General features: G+C 43.2%; 1 protein-coding gene and 1 long non-coding RNA gene across 9 annotated transcripts in view; both read right to left on the bottom strand.

The window, feature by feature from the left end:
* The window catches only part of LUZP1 (leucine zipper protein 1), a 38723-nt gene extending 28166 nt beyond the window's left edge, over positions 1-10557 (bottom strand). For 5 of the 6 annotated variants that reach the window (XR_006100727.1, XR_006100728.1, XM_042440014.1 and 2 more), the window contains exon 1: positions 4991-5163. The gene's annotated coding sequence lies outside the window, so the exon portion shown is untranslated. Of the gene's footprint in view, positions 1-4990; positions 5164-10498 lie in introns of those variants that run through there. The other variant, XM_042440015.1, reaches the window with a different exon arrangement.
* Positions 10558-15512: 4955 nt separating this feature from the next.
* LOC121915757 overlaps positions 15513-20906 on the bottom strand; it is a 14845-nt gene continuing 9451 nt past the window's right edge. The window contains exons 2-3 of one of the 3 annotated variants that reach the window (XR_006100744.1): positions 18919-18957; positions 15513-16937 (exon numbers count right to left, since the gene is read on the bottom strand). This is a non-coding gene — a long non-coding RNA (uncharacterized LOC121915757). Of the gene's footprint in view, positions 16938-18918; positions 20666-20906 lie in introns of those variants that run through there. The other 2 variants (XR_006100743.1, XR_006100745.1) reach the window with 2 other exon arrangements.

Raw genomic sequence — 20906 nt, 5'->3', positions numbered from 1 at the left:
TGGACTCTTAGGACGCATGCATCATTGAAACACCATACCTCCACTGTGACTCGAAGCAGCTTTATTTTGGCTGTCTGTAACAGGCCAATGATAAAAATGGAGCTAATCTGCAAACTGTACAATAGAAACTGAAGACTAAGAAAGAGCGTGGAAACAACACAGAAGTTTACTCTCTGCCAAAGCTTAAAGGAAAATGACTATAAAATATTGTGCCTTCTGGCACCTGATCCCAGCAAAATCAACCAAAATATACAAAACAAATAACAACACTTGTTGGAAATGTCAAGATACTGATTTCTACATGAGATGGAATTGCCAATTAGCCAGAAAGTATTGGAAGTAAGTACAGTCCACTATTATCAGAGCTATTAGGAATCAAACTACCTGTTGATCCAGAATTGTATCTCCTGAATATGATGCAAATAGAGACGTCGCAAATAATAATTAATTTCATGTATGTGTGTTTAATAACCATATTAAGCATTATTATTACTATCATCTTCATCATCATAATTTATTTGTATAGCATCATTGATGTACATAGCGCTTTACAACATAATAAAACATTTATAACTACTTCAATATAAAAAAGTAATGGGGAGGGAGGGGAGAGAAAAGATTGCCTATCTGAGCACCTATGATTTAGTATCATAGCACCAACAGAGAAACCAGGCACAATTAATAATTAAGGAAAGCAGAAGCCTTTGTCCTGCTTCTCTTGCGGACAATAGCCCAGCCACAGCCAAAAGTGCTAAATTCCATAGGACTTTAGTGGAAACAAATGCTTTGTTTCCTTAGAAAGTAAATGATCTGGCTCCTTCCCATGCTCCGAAAACAGACTTGCTCACTCATCAAGCCCCGAATGAACAAAAATGGACTTACAAGGCAGTCAACATGCCTACTACATTCACACCCAAAATCTGCTCCTCTGAGCAAGAAAAATGGTTTCATTTTAGAAAAAGCTGCAAAAATTCCTCAGAGTAAATTGAGCAAAAAGCATCTCTGCCCCGGGGGTGAAGTCTGATTAAAATAAGTCTTCCTGACGCTGAAGAGTTCTCAACTGGGAACTACATTGAGAGGTGCTCTGCACCACCGACCCATAGGAAGGTTTGCTATGTGCAGGCATTCGTTATAAGTCTTCACAACAGACTAAGGAAAATAGAACCAACCAAATATAAAACATGAACGCTAACACGTTCCATACTGGTGAACTGCTACAGTGTCCCATTCCAGACACACTGAATGTACACCTAACCAGAAGTTGTTGGGCTACAGTTTCACAACCCTCGACTGCATCAGCTACACAGAAGAGAACTCACAGGAGAGACGGTCCAAAAACACCTCGAGGGCCACACATTTCCCTATTCTTCTCCCATCCAAATGGTCTAACATTAACATTTTTCGGTGTACAGTCAACCCTCTACATTTGTGGCTTTGACTTTGGTGACTTTGATTATCTGCGGATTTGACTAACATGTTATCTCTAGGAATTTCTAGGCCCTCCAGTACAACTCTGTTAGAAATTGACCACAGAGTTGCACTGGAGGACTTTGAGATTACTAGAGAAAATGCTTCTCTAGGCATGTGTAGGTCCTTTAGCATGATTCTGTTTTCATCCTCTGGCAGATGTTGGCCACAGAGTTGCACTGGAGGACCTACAGATTCCTAGAGAGGTCTTCTCTCAGGTAAAAACATAGTGTCTTTTTATTTGCAGTTTTTCCATTTTCACAGGGGTCCCCTAACCCCAGCAAATATGGAGGGCCGACAGTACAACCATTCACTTCCACATTCCATAATAACCTCCTACAGAATAATCATAGAATCATAAAATCACAGTTGGAAGAGACCACAAGAGCCATCCAGTCCAACTCCATTCTGCCATGCAGGAACTCTCAATCAAAGCATCCCTAACAGATGGCCAACCAGCCTCTGCTTAAAGACCTCCAAGGAGGGAGACTCCACTACACTCCAAGGGAGTTTGTTCCACTGTCAAACAGCCCTTACTATCAGGAGGCTCCTCCTAATGTTGAGGTGGAATCTCTTTTCCTGTAACTTGCATCCATTGCTCTGGGTCCTGTTCTCTGGAGCAGCAGAAAACAAGCTTGCTCCCTCCTCAGCATGACATCCCTTCAAATATTTAAACAGGGCTATCATATCACCTCTAAACCTTCTTTTTCTCCAGGCTAAACATCCCCAGCTTCCTGAGTCTTTCCTCATAGGACATGGTTTCCATGCATTGACAAATGTTTGATTTAATGTCTCTTGAAACTGTAAATGTGAGCCCTAACACATGATGATACATTTGTTCTACAGTAGTTTAAAAAGGTGAACTATCCCATTGAGGTTAGTTTAGGAGCCAGAGGGTTTCCTTCAAGCAATCACCTCTTCCTCCTCTGTCCTTCTCATCCTTTGCAATCCCTGATATTCAGCTCCATTCGATGGAGCCAGATTCTGCCACTCACCCAAGATAGTGGGCTAAGACTAGGAGCAGCAGTGCAGTCCAGTCCTCCACTAAGATCAGAAAGTTCAAGGTTCAAGTCCTTCCTCAGCCCTGAAGCTCATGTGAGGATTTTTAGCCAACCGTTTTCTTTTAGCCTAGCCTGCCTTGCAAGACTGTTGTGATCATAAAAGACCGGATGAGAATAAAGTGCTCTGAGCTTCTTAGAAGGAATAAAAGAATAACAAGCAAAACAAGTGTGGCTTTCACAGAAAAATAAACCATATCTTTAAATAAGAGATTCGTCACAATAGCAATGGACAGTTTACTACTGAACCCATCTCCCAAACACAAAATCCAGCCTGATCACAAGAGTTCAAGCTTTAAATTCCTAACCGGAAGGTTTCATTTTCTCCTTCCAATCAGATGCTCTGTCCAAAGTTTCCTCCCATTCGAACTAAGGTTGCAAGTCCTTGTTCTAACAGCAGTGTTCCTGAATACAGTGGGCCCTTGGTATCTACTGGGATTTGGTTCTGGGACCCCATGTGCAGAACAAAATCTTTGGGTGCTCATGTCCCATTGGCATAATCAAGGTTTGCTTTTTGGAATACGTATTCAAAGTATGGATGCTCCAATCCATGGATAAAAAAAATCCGTGGCTCCAGAGGGCTGACTGTATTTAACAGTTGCATGACAGAAGGAAAGGCCACTGATGCAGTTTTAATGGTACAGAAGTTTCAATTGGGGGGAAACACATCTGTGGACTTTCTGCCCATCTTAGTGCCGTAAAGCAAGGGCACTGAAGCCCAACAAGAAAAAGGAAATGGTGACAAACCGTAAGGCTATCTCACAAAGCTACCGGAGATAGTATTTCACTCCATCGCAGTCCACATTCAGCACTCCTGTGAGTCAGGTCACAATCATTGCCATGTTTAAGGCTGAGAAACTGAGGCCCAGAGAAAGTTTCTGGGTGGAAAATAGCCACATCCTCATTTGAAATGGAGATTTTGTGGAAGAGTGATAGCCAAACGGAAGACTGTGTTGGGGACTGCAATCTGGAAGTCCACTCCAAGACAAATTTACTTTACTGCATCCACACTGCAGTTTGACACCACTTTATTTGCCATGCCTCAAGGCTATGCAATCCTGGGAGCTGTAGGTTGTTGTGGTCCCAGAGTTCTGGGACTGCAACAAACTACAATTCCCAGAATTCCATGGCCTTGAGCCATGGCAGCCAAAGCAGCATCGAAACCAGTTTACTCCTGCAGTGCGGATGCAGCTTCAGTTTAGTGGAGCTTTCCCTCAAATCAACATGCTTAGGAGTCCCACTCAATTATGTGTGACGTCTGAGAAAATACGCATGGTGCGAAGACCAGTCCATAGTACACAGCAATGCTCTCTCCCTTTCTCTCTCAGCCCAACCAACCTCACAAGGCAGTTGTGAGAATTGGGAAGCACATACCCTTCGGACTGCCGTGGCTCAATGCTGTGGCGCTTTGTGTCCCTATGTTGGGAGAAAGGCAGGATATAAGAAAAGAAAACGCCCTCTTCCCTCCACATTCAATGGGGTTAAGGGCCACAGGACCCCCATGGATGTGGGAACACCACAAACAACAAAAACACTATGTTTTTACCTCAGAGAACCCCTCTCTAGGAATCTCTAGGTCCTCCAGTGCAGCTCTATGGTCAACATCCAACAGACATTGACCATAGAGTTGAACTGGAGAAGCTACAAAGGTCTAGCAGAGTGTCCTCTCTAGGAATCTCTAGGAGGTCCTTCAGTGCAGCTTTTGCTTCAAGTTGACCATAGAGTTGAGATGGAGGAGACACAAATGTCTACTGAAGAGTGTCCTCTCTAGGAGATCCTTCAGTGAGACATTTGGCTAAAGTTGACCATAGAGTTGCCCTGGAGGACCTAGATATTCCTAGAGAGGACATATTAATAAAATCCGTTAATAATAATAATAAAAGCCACAAAAGTGTAATGCTAATTAAATAATAATATTAATTAGTTCCCTGCCTGGGTTCTACACAACCATCCTTGGACTCCTCCATTGGCCAGGAGAGTCTCTAGGGAGCCAGTCCTAGGAGAGAAGGAGGAGGAGGGCCTTGGCCAAGGAGCCTCCATCCGCCGCCCGCCGTTTTCCTGGCGGAGGAGAGGCATTTCCTGCGCAGGAAGGGCCCGGCCCTCCTCTCCTCCCAGACCCAGAGAGGGAGGCCTGGGAAGTTCCCAGCCAGGAGCAGCCGAGGGAGCCTCTTTCTCCTTTCCTCTCCAGCAGAGGCTTAAGGAGAGTTAATGAGGGCTGCGCCAAAAAGGCTGCATCCGCACTGGAGAGATAACCCGGTTTGGAACCGCTTTAACTTGTTGTCTGGCTCACCGCTATGGAATTCTGGGAGTTGGAGTTTGTTGTGGGGCGCTCTGGGCCCCACAACAAACTCCAACTCCCAGAATTCCGCAGCCTTGCTCTGGCAACGGAACAAAGCGGATGCCTGGAATTCCTTCCCAGCCCTGCCTGGTTTTGGCAGCGATCGAGAGGGAGCCCCGGTTCTCACCTGCCTTCTCCTCCGCCTCTAAGGAACTTCGTCCGGGATCCGAACACTTTCCTCTTCGCCCGGTGCAGCAGGGCCCGACTCCGCGGCGGCAGAGGAGGAAGGAAAGGAGGAGGGAGCGGCGAAGGCGCCTGGATGCGCCTCGGCCGAGCGCTGCTGCAGTGAGGGCTCCTGCTGACAATGAGAGGCGGGAGCAGCTCTGACGTCACGGGGAGGAAAAGGGCGGGGCGGAGAAAGGGAGGGGTGGGGCCAAGCATAGGTGGGAGGCCCATTCGCCCTCCTCAGGAGGAAAGGGGCGGGGCCAAGTGGAGGCGGGACGCTCATTCGCTCTCCTGAGGGAAGGGGCGGGGCGGAGGAAGGGGCGTGACCAAGTGGTCCATTAGCTCTCCCCAGGAGGAAAGGGGCGGGGCGAAGAAAGGAAAGGGGCGGGGCCAGGCGGAGGCGGCAGGCCCATTTGCTCTCCTCAGAAAAGGGGCGGGGCGGAGGAAAGGGCGTGACCAAGTGGAGGCGGGAGGACCATTCGCTCTCCTCCGGAGGAAAGGGGCGTGGCGTAGGAAGGGGCGTGGCCGCCGAAAGCCCGCTCTCTCCCTCTCCTCCTGCCTCTGTGCCTCAATCAGACTCAGGCGGAGCTAGAGTCTCCTCTTCTCTGAGCTGGGCCTTCCGGACTGAGAGTGACTCTGCCGGGGACGGACTCTTCGCAGGACGGGCGCCTGGGCAAAAGGGACGCGTGTCTTTCCCGCAACGTGTGAACACCCTCCGGAGCAGCGAATGCGTGGACAGAGGCGAAGAGGGAGGAGGCCGCGGGTGAGAGAGAGAGAGAGAGAAGGGGGGGCAGGAGGAGGTAAGAGCCCCGCTCCAGAAGAGCTCCCTTCCGGCTCAGAGAGAGCGAGAGCGAGGGGTGGTTCCGGCCCAGGCGGCGCTTCTCCTCTCCATCGTCCCTCCGGCGCCTAAGCTCTGCTTCTAGAGGCTTAGAGGGGCTTTTGTGTGTCAATTTGGGGAAGGGAGAAAAAGCCGCCTGGAGCCCCTGCTCTGGGAGAAAGGCGGCATAAGAATGAATGAATGAATGTAGTTGGAGGGAGGGTGTTCCTGGGGAAGCCATGTCCTCCTCCTCTCTCTCGCTCTCTCTCTCTCTGAGTCCTTTCCTTCCCAGAGAGCCTTTCTATTCTCATCCCCCTAAAGGCCTCCCTGCCTTCACTGCTCTTGGCAAACGGGCAGAGTCCACCCTTGAGATGCAACCCTTTCATCCACTTCCTCCTCTTGTGGTGACCCCCGAACATAAAAAGGTGGCATCTCCGTTCCTAAGACCATTGGAAATAAGGGTTTTCCAATGGCCTTAGCTGACCCCAGTGAAAGGGCCGTTCAACCCCTAAAAGGGTCGTGACCCACAGTTTGGGAACCACTGGCTCAGATGTGCCTATGCCATTTTCTTGGAACATCCTGAGACAACGTTGCTCAGAGCCAAAGGGGCCCCTGGGGCCAAGGTGGCTCTCGGGGGCCAGGTCTGCTATTGGAATACCCTGCGTAGAGCCCCTGGGAACCCACGACTGCTACCATTGAGCCATATTATTATTATCATTATCATTAATATCCCACCTTCCTCCCAATACAGGGACTCAAGGCGACTAACCCATCCAAAACAGTCCCAAGTTAAAACGCTATAAAACATGCAAAATACCAGGTTTACAAAACAGTTAATTAAACCAATTAAAAACATGACACTCAGAGCACTTTGGAAAGGCAGCCCCATATAGAGCGCATTACAGTAATCCAGATGGGATGTCACCAAGGCATGTGCCACTATGGACAGGTCTGACTTAGAATGATATAATAGTAGACTTGGAAGAGACCACAAGGGCCCTGATCCAGTCCAACCCCCTTCTGCCATGCAGGAACTCCCAATCAAAGCAGGCACAGTTTTAGCCATGCAAAGGCACTCCTGGTCAATGCGGATACCTGGGCTTCCTGGCTCAGCACTGAATCCAGAAGTACTCCCAAACTACAAACCTGAGTCTTCAGGGGAAGTGTAACCCCATCTAACACAGGCTGAATCCCTCTTTCTGGATCTGTCTTTCAACCAACCAGGAGCAACTCTGTCTTGTCTGGATTAAGCTTAAAATTTGTTTGCTCTCCAGTCCATTTCAGTGGCCAGACACCAATTTAGCACAAAAACAGCTTCCTTGGAATTGGTGGAAAAGGAGTGATAGAGATGGGTATCATCAGCATACAGGTGACATCTTACTCCAGAACTCCAGGTGACCTCTCCCTGTGTTTTCATGTAGAGGTTAAAAAGCACAGGGGACAGGACTGAGCCCTGAGGGATCCCACAGGCCAATGGCCAAGGAGTCGAACAGGAATCCCCCAACGCCACCTTCAGAGAATGTCCCTCCAAGAAAGAATGGAGCCAGTGTACAAGCCTCCAAGCCCCATTGCAGAGAAGCGACTCAGAAGGAGACCATGGTTGATGATGGTACTGAAAGCCACTGAAAGGTCCAGTAGAACCAACAGGGACAGAGTTCCTCTGTCAGTTCCCTGCGTTGGTCATCCACCAAGCAGTTCCTTTAAACAAACACACTCAAACTCTGCCGAATGAGGGATAGGACACCTGGTCAGGGGGATATTATTCCCATAGGACACTACAACTACAACCCTGGTGAGAGAGATTCAACATCAACATCACCATCCAGCCTCATCATACCAGGTCTCTGTAACACAGGCCAGGTCAGTTTGATCATCCAGGATCAAGTCCTGAATGGCTTTTACCATTCACTGACCTGGCATTAAGCAGGAGCATTTTCAACCTGGAGAGCATAGCTGCCTTGGCTATCCAGATTATTTGGGATGGGAGACAGTTTGTGGAGGACTAACATCCTATCATACCTTCTGCCCCTATGATGGTGCAACTGTCTCCCATTTCCATAACTCCCAGTCCCCTGTGTAACTTCAGTGGCTGCTCCCTGAGTAGCATTACATCCCCCCTTTCGCTGGCTGTACATCTCCCCACAGTCGCTGAACACTTCCTCCAAAGGAACTTTAGAAACAGCTTCCATAGAAACAACATTTTGAAGGAATTTCAGAACTTCTATTCCAATCTATACACTTCTGAACTGTCGCAAAACATAGAAATAGGTCGACGTGTAAAATCTTTGAAACTGAAAAAGTTTATAGAATCTCACCAGATATTGTTAAACAAATTGATCCACTTCGATGAGATCAGAAAAAGTGGAGGCTAAACTGAAGTTGGTCAAAACCTTTGGCCTAGATGGCTTCTCCGGTGAGGTTTATAAACTACTCAACATTCAACTAACATCCCATCTTCTTAACATCTTCAATTCTATTCTTAACAATGATCCTACACCTATAAATAGGCACAGGACTCAAATAATCCCAGTCCACAATACAAATGAAGACCACAGAAGACTGTCTTGAAATTAAATCCTTTTAACCAGGATGCAAAACTATTTACCTCTATCATGGCCTCCAGAATAAATTAGTTCATTTTAGACTATATTGATCCAGGTCAGATTAGCTTCATGCCAAGCAGACATTTGGCAGATCTAATCCATGGGGCATTTAGTGCCTTTCATTATTCCAACCTATCAAAGACTCCACTTGATGCCTTGAAAGCCTTCAGCAGGATCAAATGGCCTATCTTTCGCATTCTCCAGGCCTGTTACAGACTGCCAAAATAAAGCTGCTTGGTCTCTTTGGAGGTATGCTATTTAAATGATGCATGGGTTTGTAAGAGTCCGGAGGTTGCGCCAAAGCCACACTCCATTCCTAAGCACCGGAGTGCAGCTTTGGTGCGCTTCCGGATTCTTAGGTAGACATGCATCATTTAAACAGCATACCTCCAAAGAGAACCTTTATTTTGGCAGTCTGTAATAGGCCCAAGAGATCAATTTTGGTCATAGAACACTCTGCCACATTTATGACCAATGGTTTGGGTCAATGAGGACTCTAAACACATCACCATGTCCTGGCAACCATGCCCTATGAGGAGTGGCCTAAGGAGCTGGGTATGTTTTGCCTGGGGAAGAGAAGGTTGAGTGGTGACACGATAGCCATGTTTAAATATTTGAAGGAATGTCATACTGAAGATGGAGTGAACTTGTTTTCTGCTGTTACAGAGACCAGGACATAGAGCAATAGGTGCAGACTATAAGGGAAAAGATTGTGCCTAAACATTAGGAAGACCTTCCTGATGGTAAGGACTGTTTGACAGTGGAATATGCCTCCTCAGAATGTGGTCAAGTCTCCTTCTTGGACGTTTTAAAACAGAGGCTGGATGGGAGTGCTTTGTTTATTCCAGCTCTACGATTCAATGATTATATTAAGTAAGAGATAATGATTAAGTCCATTATTGATTTACCTCTGTGTTAATGGCATTATTCACCATACAAACCAATAGGTTCATGTGTGAATGAGAATGTGAATTCTCATGTGAATGTGTAAATTCATAACCCTTAACATTACCCACTTCAGCGTTTCAAAGTTAGACAGGACATAATGTTTCTAGAGAACTCAGACCATTCAGTACAATCAGTGTTGCCCCAATCCCACCACTGTCTAGTTCCCAATGTTTTAATATCTTAAATATCTATCTAACAGATTAGGTAATAGAAATTCACCCATTTTCACCAAGGAAATGACAGTTTACCCAAATCTTCCATGTGGCAGCTGCTTTGATCTGCTTTTTTGAGGTGCATTAAACAGTCCCTTGCTAACTCAGTGTTATTTTTTCTTTCCAATCTTTCTATTTCCCATTCTAGTATCTCCCCTTCAAAGCATAATAGGTTTTAGACTATACCCTTAGGCTTACAGTTTAGGGTTACAGTCTCAGGGTTACAGTTATATAGCACCTTTTGCCCAAGTATTCCTAGGTTAAACTTCAGCATAATCCTTCACATCACCCACTTCAGCATTTCAAGGTTAGACTGGACACAGTTTTGTCCTGATAAACACTCTTTTGGTTTATTAAAGTATACTATCCTGAAAAATCTCGCTTGCACACTTGTGCAGAATAATGAAAAGCAAAATGAGCCACATCTTCTAAAGTAGCCTTACCAAAGCTCATAGCCGTACTTAAACTAAGGATTGCAGCCATCACGGATCACAGTGTACCATTCCTAAGAGCGCAAACATGTTATGCAAGTTGATCCAGAATGTATTTTCCATTGAAACCAGTGTGTTCCCCCCCAAGTAAAGCAGAAAGTTCTGCTACACAAAATCCACTCAAGTGGTTTACCTTTGAGTTCAGGAGATTGTAAACTCTTTAAACATTTACTGTATTTGAAAACAACTCCCATGTTATGCCTAAGGACTCAGAATAAAATGGGTCACACTGTAGTATCCTGATCAGGCTTTCTTCTTCTGTTATCGTATTATTTTCACAGCATAATGCAGTACGATTAAGCATAATAAAGAGAAATTGTACAGAACAAGACACTAAATTCTTCTACCCTGACAATAGGAAATAAATTGGGGGAGGGAGGGGGTTTGATTAAATAATACCTGAAAATAGGATGACGAAGTCTTGCTTTCAGTCATGCCAGGGCAAGCAGCTGCTTTTGTGAAATGCAGCATTGCACAATGATCCCAGTATGGAGGCAACGTCTCTTGCTGCAGTGCAAAATCCTGCCAGCAGTTACTTGGTTAAATCTCTGCTCTGCCGGCTGGTTATGCTTCTCAGCAGAATATCCAACTAGAAGAAATATGGCTCCTTCTCTTGACATGCCAGCCTTTGGGACCCAGAATGGACAGAAACAAAGCTGTTCTCAATCTGATCTGGTCACAGTTTATCTATGTTCCAGCCAGAAGTGCAGGGGAGGAATGGTGTGGATGTGCCATGATGGATGACTTAACACTGTTTGAAAAGGAGCATATCCCACCACTACCAATGTATGAAAAACAAGTTGGTATATATTGTGCTGATCCTGTAACATGGAGCAAAGGGGGAGGGTTCAAACCCCCCCTAGGAATAGACTCTGGTGCCTGAGACCTATCCTGGAATAATCTGAGGTCCAAAACACAGTCTGAGACCACTTTAATTTCCCTGGCTCAATGATAAGGAATCCTGGGAATTGTAGTTTGTTGTGGCACCAGAGCTCTCTGGCAGAGAAGGCTAAATGTCTCGCAGAGCTACAGATGTCAGGATTTCCTAGCACTGAACCAGGGCAGTTAAAGCAGTTTCAAACTGTATTATTTCTGCAGTATGTTTTGGACCTAAGAAATACATATTAAGATGGTGGTGGTTTCGGAGCCTTCCCAGAAGTAATTAAGACTTCTTGCAAAGTAGGTTCAAGAACAAAAACAAAAGGGTCTCAGCATAAGATGCACAAACCAAGAAGACCATAACAACTTCAAAACATTAATAGTAAGATGTAATAAAATCTAGTGATCAATTGAAATAAAAATAATTTTTTAAAAAACAGCAAGACGTAGTGGTTGGGGAAGAAGACCCAGCACTGTCAATAATTAAAGATGCAATTCAATATACCATTTGTAAGACATGCATCCTATTAAATGTCCTGGTCTGAGTAAAGTGTAACTCTCCAATGGTCCCAAGTGTGCCAGCAGTAGCACCATTTAATCCTCTATAGTACGTACCATAATCTCAGCTGCTTTTAAAATGTCCTGACTTGTCTCGCCTTCTACTACTTTCTCCCAACATCCTCAGCATAATTCACATACTCCAAAATTTAAAAGTACAAAGAGGGTCAGAACCTTGCCTGTTGCATTCGGCTGAAGCAAAAGAAAACTTCTCTGAAGATGCCAGCCACAGATGCTGGCGAAACGTCAGGAAGAAACTCTTCTAGAACATGGCCACATAGCCCAAAAACCCACAACAAAACTATGGATGCCAGCCATGAAAGCCTTAGACTTCACAAAAGAAAACTGCTTAAAATAATAGTTTTGTGTCTCCTTTCTCATTAATAACATTTACTTTCTTGTTGCCTGGCACCACTTTTTTGACCACACTCTGATGTTCTCAATCACGTCATGGTTTTAATCTGTGAAATACTGGAGGCTGTGGTGGTACAGATTAGTGAGCACCTTTATTCTGATTTAGTTAAAATAGATGTACTGCAGTGATGATTCTTTGTTGCTATGGTCTAAGTAAAAGGTGCAAATTATACAGATGCGTAAGACTTTGTTCAGATGTGACACGCATACGAGGAAGCCGCCTGAAACTGACTCACAGTGGACCTTTGGTGAAAAAATAAATGCCTAAAACACTGTTGAACTGAGTTGAATTGACACCATTAAAACAATGGTAATATAGGAGGGCCCATACTCAGGGCGAGAGGCTATTGTGAGGACAGAATATGGAGAAACAGAATGATTTCAGTTTGCCAAGTGGGGGGTTATCACCCTGTCTGTTTAACTTGTATGCCAAAAACACCATACATAAAGCAGTAGTACTTAAGAGGAAGGAACAAGCCCAGGCATATCCATGTAGTTAATGAGGCTGGGAAGATGGGGCTGGGCCCAGCAGCCCTCCAGTTACTGTCACACAGTGGGGAAAGCAGCAGGACAGACTCCTTCACCCGTTCCCCTAAGTATGCTGATGGGGATATTACTCTACCAGCACATTATAACTTTATTACGGCCATTTGGCTAACACAATTACAAAATTCCAATTTAAAACACAACATAGGTTCATGTACAGGCAGATTGGAGAGTATAAACAAATGACAGATAAAAAGCAAGGATAGGACTGCACCATCAGGCAAACACACAACAAAGAGTAGGCTGCCATCACCTCGCAAACAACTCTATCATATTCAAGACATATTAGTTCGAAACATTGTAGTATCTTGGCCTCAGCAATGGTGATGCTGGGGGACAGTTGTTCTCGCAAAAGGGAACTGACATCTGGTGTCCCTCAGGGTGCTATTCTGTCCCTCATGCTTTTTAACATTTACATGAAGCCGCTGAGAGAGATCATCCGGAGATATGGAGCGCGGTGTTATCAATATGCCGATGACACCCAAATTCACTTCTCTATGTCTCTGACTGCTGCAGTGACTAGGGATGGCATCTCTCCTCTGAATGCCTGCCTTGAGTCTGTAATGGGCTGGATGAGGGAAAACAAACTCAAGCTGAATCCAGAGAAAACAGAGGTACTCGTGATAGGCACCCCAAGTCCAGACAGGGAAATTTGCCACCCAGTCCTGGACAGGGTCACACTTCCCCTAAAGGACAAACTTCGCAGTTTGGGAGTACTCCTGGACTCATCCCTCCAGTTATCATCTCAAGTAGATGTGATTGCAAGGAGTGCTTGGTACCAGCTTCGGCTGATACGCCAACTGCGCCCCTGTCTGGACCTTGAAACTGTAGTACACGCACTGGTAACCTCTTGTTTAGATTACTGTAATGCGCTCTACATGGGGCTACCTTTGTACCAAGTTCGGAAGCTTCAGTTAGTCCAAAATGCCGCAGCCAGATTGATCACTGGGACCTCAAGGTCAGACCACATAACACCTGTACTAAAATCCTTACACTGGCTGCCAATTAGCTTCCGGCCCAATACAAAGTGTTGGTGATCACCTTTAAAGCCCTATATGGCATGGGCCCAAGTTACTTAAGGGAATGCCTCTCCCAACATAATCCGCCCCACACTCTCAGAACATCTGGGAAGAACCTACTTGAACACCCCAAGGTGAGATTAACATCTACTCACCAGAGAGCATTCTTGACTAGGGCCCCAACGATTTCGAACAACCTTCCAGAAGAGCTTCGACTCATTCCCACCTTGGACGCCTTCAAAAAGGCGCTGAAAACATACCTCTTCCAGCAAGCATACCCTCCTGATCTTTTATAGATTCAACAAGTTCGCTACCTCCTGATTAGGAGTCTACCTCAGGCTGTGATAAATTTTTATATTGTACCAATTGCTTTTAGATATGTTTTATATTGTGATTTTAAATAACTGTTATTAGTATCATTGTGTTTGTATAATTCTGATGTAATCCCGCCTTGATCCATCGGGAGAGGCGGGACAATATAAATAAAACTTAATAACATATATGGATGGCTTTAGTGATTAACAATCCACTTTCAATGAGCCAAAAGCCTAAATCCCAGTGCCCCAACCCACAACCTGCAAAACTCCAGTGATGCCTGAAAAGCACCAAGTCAATAACAGTATTTTTAAAAGGCAAAATCCAGAAGCTGCACCAAAGCTGCACTCTGGTGCTTAGGAATGGAGTGTGGCTTTGGTGCGACCTCCGGATTCTTAGGACCCGTGCATCATTTAAATGGCATACCTCCAAAGAGACCCGAAGCAGCTTTATTTTGGCAGTCTTTAACAGGCCTAAGTGAAATTTAGCTAGAACTGTAGTGCCATCTAGTGCCCCAGTATAGTGGAATGGTTAAGCAATTTTCTTTCTCTTTGGGTTAGCTGTTTACCCTTTGCTGTCCTTGGTACCTTAAGCCCAAGCTTATTTCCCCTTATCCTTTGAAACCATAGATTTCCCTACACATATAGGGGTTTGTTGTCAGAGTAAGGTAGGGGTTTGTTGCCAGTTTGTTTCTGTACAAGCACTTGTTAAAGGCTGGATATAGAATTAGCAGTTTATCTGCAACACAGATATCGCTTCTCAGCCTTTTGGCTAAGATCAAGTGTAGTGTGTGTGCAACATAGATGTGCTGTGCAGCCAGAGATACTAACTGGCTTACTGTGACCTCTTCCTTGTATGCACCAGCTGCATACATGTGTGCACTTTGCCTTACTGAAGAAAGTTACTCCTGCTGAGTCAAACCTCTCTTGACCGGAATATGGAGCTAAGAGAAATCCAAGCTTACGAAATCAGGAAAGCTGGGCACAGGTTAAATAAGTTTCTCATGCTAGACGTATCCTTCCCCTTATAGTTACATCATGTTAATAGAAACTGAAGCAGCAGGCCCACAGGAACTGAAGTGAATTTTAAGTACGTAAGGTTTTAAGGAGATTTTTGTTGAGTGGAAAAAAGATACTTATCACCTGCTCTTCTACTGTCATTTTTGTGTGATGAGAGGAAAGGGGAAGCATGAGATTAAATTTAGGTGCACAATGAAAAAAAAGTCATGTGGAGGAATTGTGACAAAAGTGGGTCTCCAAAGCAGTTCATACGTAATTAATACCACACACATCAACATGTCCCCCTCCTATCTTTCATGCACCTGATAAAGTGGCTTGCAATCCACCAAAGTATACGCTGTTTACCCTTCTTCATCAATTTCATCTTGAGAGTTAGAGTAGGATACTTTAAAAAAAGCTTACGCCACTACTTAAACCACCAGTCCAGATGAGATTGCAAGAGGAATTTCTTTTACACTCCTTGTTTCAAAAGGGCATGTATTAAAGAATGACAATTATGTATCTCACTTTTATCCCACTCTTCCTCCATGGAGTCAGATTGGCTTAGTACTTCCAGGCAGCCAACAGTATCACACCAGCTTAATTCAGCAGCAGGTTGTGTATCTTCATTGGGGGGGAAAAGCAAGCAGACTCATGGTGAAAAAAACACAGCATATTTACTTTGGTAAAATGTTTATTAAACAAAATGCAATTTACATGTCAAAGAAAGGAAATTTTAAGGAAGAGACAGATCTACCAATGAACTACTTTGCAGAGTAGTTCAATGTACAACACCAAGAATTCAATGCACAACCCAACTGGAAGATGTTATGTTCTTCAAAATAACCAGCCACCCAAGGGAAGGTGGCATTTGACCATTACTGGGAAGAGAAGAGCCAAGTTGTACTCACTCCTGATGCCAGAGTCCATGGACAGCGGGAAGGGAGCTTCCTTTGCTACAGATTTTCCACATGTAATTAAGAACAAGGTGATCACAATGGGAAAAGCCTACAATAAGGATTTTGCCACATCTCTTAGAATTTGGGTGAGTAAAACTGCATTTTTCAATGTTGTCCTGTTAAAAAAAAGTTCTACTCACCAGACATATTTTTCAATAGGGTGAGGGTGCTTTATAAAACAGAACCAGATTCACAGGTTTTCAGTGCTCCATAGCCTTATATATGTTTGCTGCTACCATAATACTGCAATGAAAGTTTCAGTTATTCTAATGAGAGACTTGGCCTGAGATAAAACAAACTGCTCAACAGCATCCAGGGACTCAGGAGCCTGGTAAAATTCAATCCTTTTAATTTCTAAATCCTAGGGCTCAGCCATGAACCTAGTCATAGTAGTTCTTTCTTGTGAGAGCGCACTATGATGCACAATTGTATCTACAACAATGTGTGCATTTGAAACAAAAGAACGATAAAATAACTTCATTTCATTTTGCTATCCTACTCTCAGGCACTGAAATAAGCATTCAGGAGGGGAAAGAACGCTCTAGTTCTTGGTTTTAAATGTCTGTTCTAAGCTGGAAAGAGAAGCACAACTAAGATACTCTCTTCCTATTCCAAGAAGTCAAGATGTTTCTCTTTGAATTTATTTTGGCTCGTTGCTTTGTCTTTCCCCTCTGAGCCTAATCTGCATCAGCTCTAAGAAAGAAAGGGCAAGGTAAATAGGAGGCCGTTGTCCCTGCTCCATGTTCCTGTCATTACACGTTCACTTGAAACAACACAGTGCAACATCAAGTCTCAGCATGTGTGTCAGAGGATTCTGGGAGTTGATAGCAGGCCATCTATAATTGGGCTTACACCTCAACAAATGCTATCTCCTACCATAGACCCCAAGCTTATAGGAAAAGCCATGGGTTGCCCGTGTATTTTTTCTTAGCTCTGTGCATCATGCTAACACATACTGTGCCAATGTGGGAAGGTGACCACAGCCACCAAGTACTCAACCTAGTAGGCTAACTCACCCTCTTTGTCCTTCCAGGCCTGGGTGATGTCATCGCTCTGATGTCCCCATTATTCCAGAATCACAGGAAGTGCCTTGCATCATAGCAGCATAGACCCTGAAGGGGATTTTTTCTTGCTTCCTCATATCACACTTCTGAAACATCAGGGTTGCACAGCATAAGCAATTTTCAGTATAGCTGTCATTATATAAACAAACCTGATCCACGATCCTTATCCAACTCTACAGAGAGAGCTTTACATACATCTTTGATCACTCCTATTTTATTTTTGTTTACTCTTCAAGTATCAATTGATTCAAGTAAACATTTTTCCAGATACAGTCAAAGTTAAACATCATGCTTACGGTTTGTCTCTATAAAGGGATGAGGGGGAAAGACCAATATTACCATCAGAATGCTCCCCTACAAGTGTATGAGAATCATTAAAAATTGATTATTAAAGAAGTTTAATGGCTTTGGCGGAGAGAGCAGGGGGAAGCAACATCAGTATTTGAGGGAAGGGTGGTTCAAGTAGGTGTTCAGTTTTCCAAAAATTTGGGTTCTTCACATTTAAAAAATATCACAGAAGGAAAGTAAGATGACCAGCATTTTCTATGGTTATTTGGCAAATGAATGTTTCACTTAAATATAGTAACAAAGAAATCAAATTAGTTACTCCAAAAATAAATCAAGGTGTCGAGGAAAGCTTCAAAAGGTCCTGCAAGCTTTATTTTCCAGGCAGCCCTCTTTGTGAACTGGCAGTATTGTATTTATCTTAATTGTATTTATCATTCATTCCCTTCTGTTTTACAATGAAGAACAAATGCACCAACAGATCTCATAAGCTCAGTGGTCCTGTAATAAAGTCAGCACTGACAAGAGAAGTTGAAGCGCTATAGATTTCCAATAAGCAAATGTGAACTCAGCGATCTTTAAACAAACTATTTGGAAGAGATTGGGATATATTGTTGAAGAAAAAAGTAAGTTAATCATGGTCTCTGTGAGGAATGGTCACTTCCTTCAATTACACAAGTTTTGTGCTGGGCATGCTTTAGCAATAAATTGTAAATTCCCGCCTTTACTGATCCATTCCTGGCTATTCCTGAGCACTAGAAAAATTCAACTTGAATCATGATTCCCTTAAAGGCACACTAAACAGCATAGCAAATCGAGCAACTGGATTAAGCTCTAGAAATTAAGCATGCACTTAAACTCCCTTGGCAAAGCGGTTATGTAAAAGGACAATTTTAGCTGTAAATGTCCACATACAAAAAGAAAATGCAACCTGAATTTTTTATCAAGCATCTCCCACTAGTTACAGAAAAGACGATGCATACTATGATTTCTTTCTAAAAAGAAGATATTGGCATGCTAACAGAGATTCAATTATTAAGAACATAATCTTAATTTTGTGTTAGAAGATGACATCCTATGTTCCGGTATCAAAAAAGCATATGGGTACCCATTCAACAAAAAACTAGAAAGCAAGATTGGGCAACCTATGGTTCTCTGCTAGCCCTAGCTGGCAGTCATAGACTGTAAGAGTTGTAGGCCAACATGTGGAAGGCCAAAATTTGCCTACCCTTGGCACCGAATTCTTGATCATTGGAGATATCATTCAACAATCTCTCTGGATTTCTGGTATTTTATGTGATGTTGTCCAGACACTGCTAAGCATATCTTCATTGTTCTAAGGTCTATAACTTTATAACTTTTTAAAGGTTAGATTCCTTAGTAGTTCAGTTCCATGATAGTAACATATTATAGGCTCCACAGAACTTATACAGCCCAGATTTTAAAAACAGTAACAGATTCCAAAACCATCTTAATTTTCTTGGTGAACGAAATATTGGCCATTTTGTGCATTTTCCTTTTGCTCCAGTGTATGTGGACAGATAGTATAAAATGAATGCTTCTCATTTTACACAAATGGATGCTAGATTTGGCTCAGTGCAATAAAGCCTGTAATAAGCCTGAAGCAACAGTTGCTATCTGATCACTGCCTACTTCATCATGTTTAAACAGCTATTTGACACTTAACATCTTCATACAATACAAATTTGCACCAAAGCAAGATGCAAGTTAAGATTCACAAGCAAACCTGAAAAGGCTAAAAAATATATCTCCACCACCTACCTTCTTACCTGCAGATGTTGCTCTGGGACGTCTCTGAAGCTGAAAGACATTTACATGAGTAGTACCCTGGGGCATCTGATTTGTTGTATATTAACTGCCAGCAGAATAGAATTTGTTTTCATCTTAAAGAACATTTCTACTGCTATCAAAAAACAGGACAAAAAACAAAAACAAAACAAAACACCCAACCCGATAGTAAGGACAGAAGGCTAATTTTTTTAAGTAGTACTTCTTTTCCTATTAGGTTAAGTAGGGAAGGTGTGGTCAACCCTAACTTCAACATAAAATCAACAGCTGAAATCCTTGCCTTCAACACAATATGCTGGAGAAAACTCCATCATGCCAACCTGCGTTTGCAATGTGTAACCAGCTGCTGACCTTTCAAACCTTTCAAATTAAGTATTCCCCGAGACCAATCTCTTGATCTCCCCGTTATAAGATCAGTTGGGGGGGGGATAATTTTTTTTTTGTTATGGCACCAAATCTGGGATACTCTCCCCCAGATGGTCTGCTTACTTCAGTGTTAACGTTTAAATATCTTTTTAAAAATAATATTTATTATAATTCCAATATGGATAAAATGAATAATACACATCACTCATAACATTATAAAACAAAGGAACAATATTTATCATTCATCAAACCTGCTATAAAACAGTATCACCTTACCCCGGTCCTGTTTCTCCTTCCCTTACCAATTATCAATCTGTTTAGTCTTGTCTTTGTCTAGTTGTCCCACCTCACTTATACCTCTCCTATACCTCATCATTCTTCACCTTCAACTACTCCCTATTCCAGTGATGGCGAACCTATGGCACGCATGCCAGAGGTGGCACTCAGAGCCTTCTCTGTGGGCACATGTGCCATCATCGCAGCAAAGAGTTTGTTACTAGAAAGCCAGAGGGACATGGCACTTTGCAATAAATAAGTGGGTTTTGGGTTGCAATTTGGGCACACGGCCTCTAAAAGGTTCACCATCACTGCTATTCTATCCTTTCTCACACGTACTTCTCTCCCTCTTCAACTCTTCCTCTCTCTCACTTTTCTCTTCATACCCCTCCTGATATCTCCATAATCAACCTTCTTCTACCTTCCTTCTAATTCTTCACACATACTCATACCTTCTAGCACTTGCAGTACAGTACCTTAATTCATATTCTCATCCTTCCACACCTAGACTTCCTCCTTTGTCTCCATTGCTTCATACACCAGACTTCTATGACTTCTTTATTAATCCTATCTCTTATCAAATATAACCAGTACTCATATATTCCCTATAGCCATATCCTATATATCCTGTTTTCTTACCCCCTTCTTCTGGCATTAAAAAAAGAGATAGTAAGGAAAAGTAATGAAATAAACCCTATCTTATCACCTTATTTTACTTATATTGGGAACCCTATCACCGCTATCCCCCCCACATCTTTTCAAGAAAATCCATTACCAACCTCCATTCTCTATTAACTTCATCTATTCAGTTATTCTTTAACAATTGTGTTGATTTATTCATTGCTATAGTCTCATATTCTTTATATAACCACTCATCTTCCTCTGGTGTTTCGTTATAATCATTTTGTCTTTTATGGCCTCATCCTCCATCTTTAAATTCAATAGTACAATCATCCCTCTATATTTTCGGATTTGATATCTGCGGATTTGATTATTCACGGATTTGATTAATAAGTTCTCTCTAGGAATATCTAGGTCCTCCAGCACAACTCTTTGGTTAACTTTAATTAAAAGTTGCTGAAAAACCTAGAGATTCCTAGAGAAGATACTCTACTAGGCCTTTGTAGCTCCTCCAGTGCAGTTCTATGGTGAGTGTCTGTCGGACATTGACCACAGACTTGTGCTGGAAGACATAGAGATTCCTAGAGAGCTGCCCTCTCAGATAAAAACATGGTGGTTTTGTTATATAATCTCCCTCGTGCTTCTTCAGAATGTCTTTGTATGTTATCCAATCATTTATTTGTTATGTAATGCTTCTA

This window comes from Sceloporus undulatus, chromosome 9, assembly GCF_019175285.1.
Source record: "Sceloporus undulatus isolate JIND9_A2432 ecotype Alabama chromosome 9, SceUnd_v1.1, whole genome shotgun sequence".
NCBI lineage: Eukaryota > Metazoa > Chordata > Lepidosauria > Squamata > Phrynosomatidae > Sceloporus > Sceloporus undulatus.
Note: the sequence above shows the minus strand (reverse complement) of the source record. Positions and strands in the feature narration are given on the sequence as shown.